Source organism: Capra hircus, chromosome 18 (genome assembly GCF_001704415.2).
Source record: "Capra hircus breed San Clemente chromosome 18, ASM170441v1, whole genome shotgun sequence".
Taxonomy (NCBI): domain Eukaryota; kingdom Metazoa; phylum Chordata; class Mammalia; order Artiodactyla; family Bovidae; genus Capra; species Capra hircus.
In genome coordinates, this window is record NC_030825.1 from 61,878,401 (window position 1) to 61,884,714 (window position 6,314).

General features: G+C 44.3%; 1 long non-coding RNA gene across 1 annotated transcript; it reads left to right on the forward strand.

Moving 5' to 3' along the window:
* On the forward strand, positions 3,696-5,797 carry LOC108638039. The gene is made up of 3 exons (XR_001919562.1): positions 3,696-4,133; positions 4,393-4,483; positions 5,742-5,797. It is a non-coding gene; the product is annotated as an uncharacterized LOC108638039 (long non-coding RNA).

Sequence of the window (6,314 nt, forward strand, 5' to 3'; positions counted from 1 at the left end):
TTTCTACCTTTATCTCATAGGTCAGTATTACCAAAGAATGAATATTTAAATAAGGTGCAGGTTCACTGATAACCACAGAATTCGACAAGAAATATCCAAGATGAAGTTGTGTTTACTCAAAAAAAATAGGTCGCGATTATGATAGATAAAAACCATTTCCCTTTAGGCAGGAACAAATGTAGAGCAGTACCAGTTTCTGAAAGTATTGTACCATACTGTGACTAGGGACTTCCCTGGCAGTCTAGTGGTTAAGACTCCGCATGTCCAGTGCAGGCAGTGCAGGTTCAGTCCCTGGTCTGGGAAGGGGAACTAAGATCCCACAAGCCATGCTGCCTGGTGGGTAGTCAAAAAAAAGAAATATTCTTCAAACAGAATGGTGGCAACCAAAGTTGTAAAACCTCAAAAGTCAAATTGAAAACTTAGCTTTTATACCCAGGGATATAAACAAGTTAGGTATAACAAGTTAGGCAAAGTCCCATATGAATTACAAAGCTCCAAAGTGGTCCAAGAATTAACATACTTGGGAGAGGAGAAAAGCTTAAGTAAATTTTGATGAAATCATGTTAAGCTTTTCATCCACAGATCTAAAAGGAACAGTAATCATTCATAAGATAATCGATGGGGAGTTGGAAGATTTTTCTTGCTCTTTCTGAAGTAAACAAATAGGCTATCCTGAATCTTACTGAAATTAAAGAGGAAGCATAGTTCTTAGCAAGTAAGCGGTCTCCTTCCACAGAAAAGAAGAAAAGGAGTTCTTTTATGTTGGCTATTTTCCAGAGTTATGGGGTTGGAGTAAAGTCTCACATTGTCAGGATGTAATGTGATATCAAGTGAAATTCAAAGACTAAAATGTACACATATATATGAATAATGGAGTAATAAAAAATGTAATAATGATAAACATGCCCAAGAACCTCAGCATTTAAGCTGTTTAATGGTATCAAAGGACCCTGCAGGGGAACCCTGCTTGTTGACATGATTTAAAGTGAGGGTGGGATGATTTGAGAGAATAGCATTGAAACATATATATTACCATATGTGAACTAGATCACCAGTCCAGGTTTGATGCATGAAACAGGGTGCTCAGGGCTAGTGCACTGGGATGACCCTGAGGGATGGGATGGGGAGGGTTGTGGGAGGAGGGTTCAGGATAGGGAACACATGTACACCCAAGGCTGATTCACGTCAATGTATGGTAAAAACCACTACAGTATTGTAATTAGCCTCCAATTAAAATTAAAAAAAGATTTTCTCCTCTCCCAAGTATTAATTCTTGGACCACTTTGGAGCTTTGTAATTCATATGAGATTCCTCAGATTGCTTTTGAAGTACACTCCCTGGACTACAGTTGATCTCTGTCTCCCAGATTTTAGTGTACTCTAAATGGAAATGATGTTCTTAATACCATTGGAATGAAAATGCGCAATCAGCATGAACAGAATTTTGCATTTTACTTGTTAATTTCCATTGCCTACGAAGACAATCCTGTCTTTGCTTAACTAAATGACCAGTTCTAGGGGTAGTCAACACCTCCATTGACCCTTCACAGAGCACCCTAGACTCCTACCATCCAACGGCTAAGTTGCCGATCTCTCACTGCCAGTGTACCTGTCTCCACACACTCATGCCCAGATGTCTTACTTAATTTATCATGTCATTGTAGGAAATCTTTCCTTCTTTTCACTGCCACAGGGCTTATGGATCTTAATTCCCCAACCAGGAATCGAACTTGGGCCCCTAGAATGGAACTATGGAATCCTAACCACTGGACCACTGGAAAATTCCCTAAGTAGCACAATTTTGAAGTCATTAAGATTAGGTGAATGTGCATATTCGTCTTACTGTGAGAACCTCATTTTGAATTTTAAGTGCCTTCATATTTTCATTTTTTTCATGGCATATATATTTTATATCCATTCCTGTAGCCGGCCAGAATCAAGCTTGAATCAGGCTTCCCAGGTAGTTAAGTGGTTAAAAAAAAAATCTTCCAAATGTGGGTTGGGTCCCTGATTCAGGAAGACCCCCTGGAGAAGGGAATGGCAACCCACTCCAATATTCTTGCCTGGAAAATCCCATGAACAGTGGAACCTGGATGGCTACAGTCCATGGGGTTGCAAAGAGTCAGTCAGGACTTGAGTGACTGAGCATACAGGAGCACATTATCTACTGCTATGTAGCCAATCAGTACGAAGCTTACAGGCTTCACAGTGAGCATTTGATGATAGTCCACAGTTTCTGCATGTGGGAGCATCTAAGTGGTGTGGGTGTGGCTCAGGGCCTCTTGAGTTTGAAGCCACAGGAAGGCTCCTTCAGGGCTGGATTGGCAGGCTTTCAAACTCCCTCTCCTAGCTGGTGGCGAGGGCCTAGGTCCTTGCCCTCTGGCCCTCTTCATGGGTTCGCTTTCCTCAGAACTCCCTCTGAGACAGAAAGAGTGGAGTGGAGCCCGGGGCCTTTCATACCTTTATTGTAATTATCCTTGTATAATTTTTTAATGATGAACCATAACAGAGAAAAGGATTTTACTGTGTGTCTAAAATCATGACAGGATGCATTACAGATTGCAACCTAGCTCTCCAGATACCATTTTGAAAGAAGGATACCTAAGTTCAAGCAGTTATTGTATTTTAATGACTGACCTTAACTATATACTTTTACTAGCAAGAAATGCTTTATTCTGCAGCATGGAGAGATTAGAAATACCAAGTGTTAAATGTCAGCTTCTAATCAAATTTGGACTGAAAGGATTATTAAAAGTCCATGAAAATCTCTTGGACCTGGTCAATTCTTGCATAGCCTAGTCTCCGTCGACACAGATAAATTTTCGGTGAGAGACAAGCCAGGAGCTGGGGAAGAGAAACTCAGTTGGATGGGACCTGTACACCCACAGCCCGCCTCCCCATCTTTCCCACCTTCTTCCTGAAGCAAAGTTAAGGGCACCAACTCCTATAGGAACAATCACTGAACATGGCACCCCCTGCAGAGACACTCACACATGTGGAAGATGAAGACAGGAGGTCCTGACAATAACGTGCAACTCTAATAAGGACCTCCTTTTTCTCTTCCTCGTTTTACATTTGCTTGCAAACATGTTTGAAGAATGGACTTTATATATTTTTTTAGATTTTCACCATACAGCCATTTTAGATAACTTTTACTTTCTAGATGACATATGTAGAAGCTAGCAAGAGATGTGTTCAGATCTTGTTGCATTATGTATTATGCAGATGATACATAGGTAGACAAAATCGGCCTATCTTTACACTAGGGTTCACAGTTAATTTAATCTTTTGTGAACTTCCAGATTGTCCTGGTCTGTGAGCAGGTTGGAAAAGCATTTCCAGCCATGAGGTGGAATGAGAGGAGAGTAGAGTTGGGAGACTGTTAGAATAGCAGGATGGCTCAAGGGCGAGCTGACCTCTTTGTTGGGCTAGTGGCCAATTTTTATAGCCTCCAGACAGAAAATTCTTACTGGAAGGGGTGGTATTTGGTGATTGATTAGGATTCTATAGAGTGAGTAATAGGGTAGGTGTTTTACTTAATGTGGGGGTCGCAGAACTAGCTGGATAGACCTGGAGATTCATGACAACACTTGCTATGGGACTTAGCAAGTCCCATAAGTCTGGGACTTAGTTCCAGAGATTTTTGTCCTGTGACCTTGGTATAGGGCTCCATGCTGATTATGTAACAAAGTATGTACAGTCTACTCAGGAACTATTTTTATCATAGTATTATTTATTGCTTTGTTTCAATGAAGTACTGAAGCAAAGTTTTCCACTGCCTATAAAGGGTACCAAGGGTAAGCTGGACTCACTGAGAATTGACCACATGTGTTAATTAGAGCCAGTATTGTCATATGGAAATTCTGTTATAGAAATCAAGAGAGAATAAAAAGACTAGAAGATGGACATAAAGGAGTTCCTCCAAAAGATAAACAGGTGTTCGTGCCCTCGGTTTTGGAGACCAGACTCCATCTCTTCAGCACCTATGGGGAGTAGGACCCTGGAAGCCTTTGCTGCGGGAGGCACCGGCCACGGGCCGATTATGGGAAGCAAAATCGAGATGTAAAGGCTCACCTGCGGGAGGGGCGGCCCAGAGCAATCCTGACTCGGACCTGAATGATGAGACCAAGGAGTGTACGTGTGCACGCTTGTGTGTGGGTGCTTTAAAAATGTTTGTTTTTGTCAACAATTTTTATTATTCATATGATCCATAGAAACAAGAACGTGTGGGGGTGGGGGGCGGGCGTCACGGAAGTAGGAAAAAAGATTTTTAATGCAGATTCGCAGTAGCTCAGTATACAACTTGAGGCAGCCAATCCCTCCCTTCTCCCAGTCCCTCCAGTTTACAGGGCGCAGGGCTAGGCCTTTTTCTCGCTCCGCCCCTTGGCGGTAGGCTCCGCCCCGGAAACCCGGCCTCTAACCCGAGGAGCCCAGCCTAATGACCCGGAAGGTGGGGAGCTCGCAGCCAAGGTCACGGCCCTGAGGTAAGTTTCTTCTTTCTACCGTGAACTTGTGCTGTGCGGTACCCCTAGTCCTCAAGGTGTGGGAGTCGCTAGGGATCTAACATGCCAGGACCCGGCCCTCCGCCCCAGAAAATCTGGATTTCGCCGTTTCGGGTCCGGTATCTTTTCTTTTTGGTGTGAAGTCGCTCTGGGCCGGTCCTTGCCCTTGGCTTTTCTGCTTCCGTCCCACGTAGACACCGCCTTTCAAGACTCTTTCCTTCATAAAATCCTCTACTGACCCCCGCGCCCCACCCTCACCCCATGTAAAATACTCGTCCGCGGGGTGGATTTGCGCCCCCCAACCTTGAACTCTCGGTCCCTGGAGGCAGCGCCGGCCGCTCTGCTGCCGCAGAGGCCGCGTCTTCTGCCTTCGCCTGGGGGAAGGTGAGCTGGGCGGGTCGTGTGATACCCCATGCTCTCCGGTCCCCAGGACCTCTCCGCCCTCCCGTTAGAAAGTGGTCCTTTCCGGAAGACAGGCATTTTGTACTTGGATAAGGGGGTATCTGGAAAAGCAGAGACCGAGGGAGAAGTGGAAAACTTGGAGGGAAAAGTGAGGGAAAACGAGTGGGAACGTAGAGGGTCGCTGAGGGACACGCGAAGAAGCAGTAACCTGAAAGTGATGGAAGTCGTATCTGCAAGATTGCAGGGCAGCATAAGGAAGGGAACCCGGATCAGCGTGAAAAGGCGGGATCCCAGAGGACGGTCATTTCATGAAGAGAATAATAGAAAATGTTACAAGAGTTGGAACCTTGGCCTTCAGAGCCATGTGGTTCTGGGAGAAAAAGTGGACAGAGGGTGAGAAGAAGAGCAGAGGGACAGAAGGAGCTGGAAGGAAGCATCGCCACCTGGGGTCTCTGAGGAGAAAGGGAGTGTATCCGGAGGGCTGGGAAGAAGCGGAGATGGGGAAGAAAGAGGCAGAAACACACAGAAATTTTATTTATGACAGTCAGAAAGGGTGGGAGAAAGACCTCAAGAGGCAGAACAGCTTGCACAGAGGGGCAGGACAGGTGTGAGGGAGGAAACAAAGAGGAGGCCAGAAACAACAGGAGAGCAGAGGGGAGCAAAAAAATACACGCGACCAATGAAACAGGGAGACAGGTAAACAAAATAAAATGGAAACACCTAGTAGTGCAGGTGGGGGGAAAACTGGATCCAAATGGGTGTTGGGTTGTTTTGATATGGATCATTGAGTTGTAACATTGATGTGTGTCCAATTACGGCTTTTTAAAATTTGTTTCAGATTTTTTTCCTGGCATGAATGGCTTCTTCTCTTCTTATAAATGTGAAGTTTCTTTGGTAAGTAGTACATAATTTTAGGAGGAAGGCCTGGCAACCCACTCCAGTATTCTTGCCTGGAGAAATCCCATGCACAAAAGAGCCTGGGAGGCTACGGTCTATAGGGTCTCAAAGAGTTGGATACAACCGAAGCTATTTAGGATGCAAGCAGGCACCTCATTTTAGAATATGTTGATGAGTAGTTGGCAGAAATGTCAGTGATCTTCTGTACTAACAGTCAAAATCTACTTTTACCGGCTAGCCTTGTATTGTTTTCTTCCTCTTCCTGTGAGCTAGTAAAATTGTGAACTCTGAGGTGATATGAAGATGTTTCCCTCAGGTCCCTCTTAGCTATTTTCTGCAAGTTCTCTGAAACATGGGCTGGATTAACTTGGAACGTTTTTGCAACAGAGCCCATCCATGATGAAGAAATTGGCTCACAAGTGATTTCTTTCTTTTTTTTCCTATTTGAGTATAGTTGATTTACAAGGTTTTGTTACTTTTAGGTGTACAGCAAAGTGATTTAGTTGTGCATATA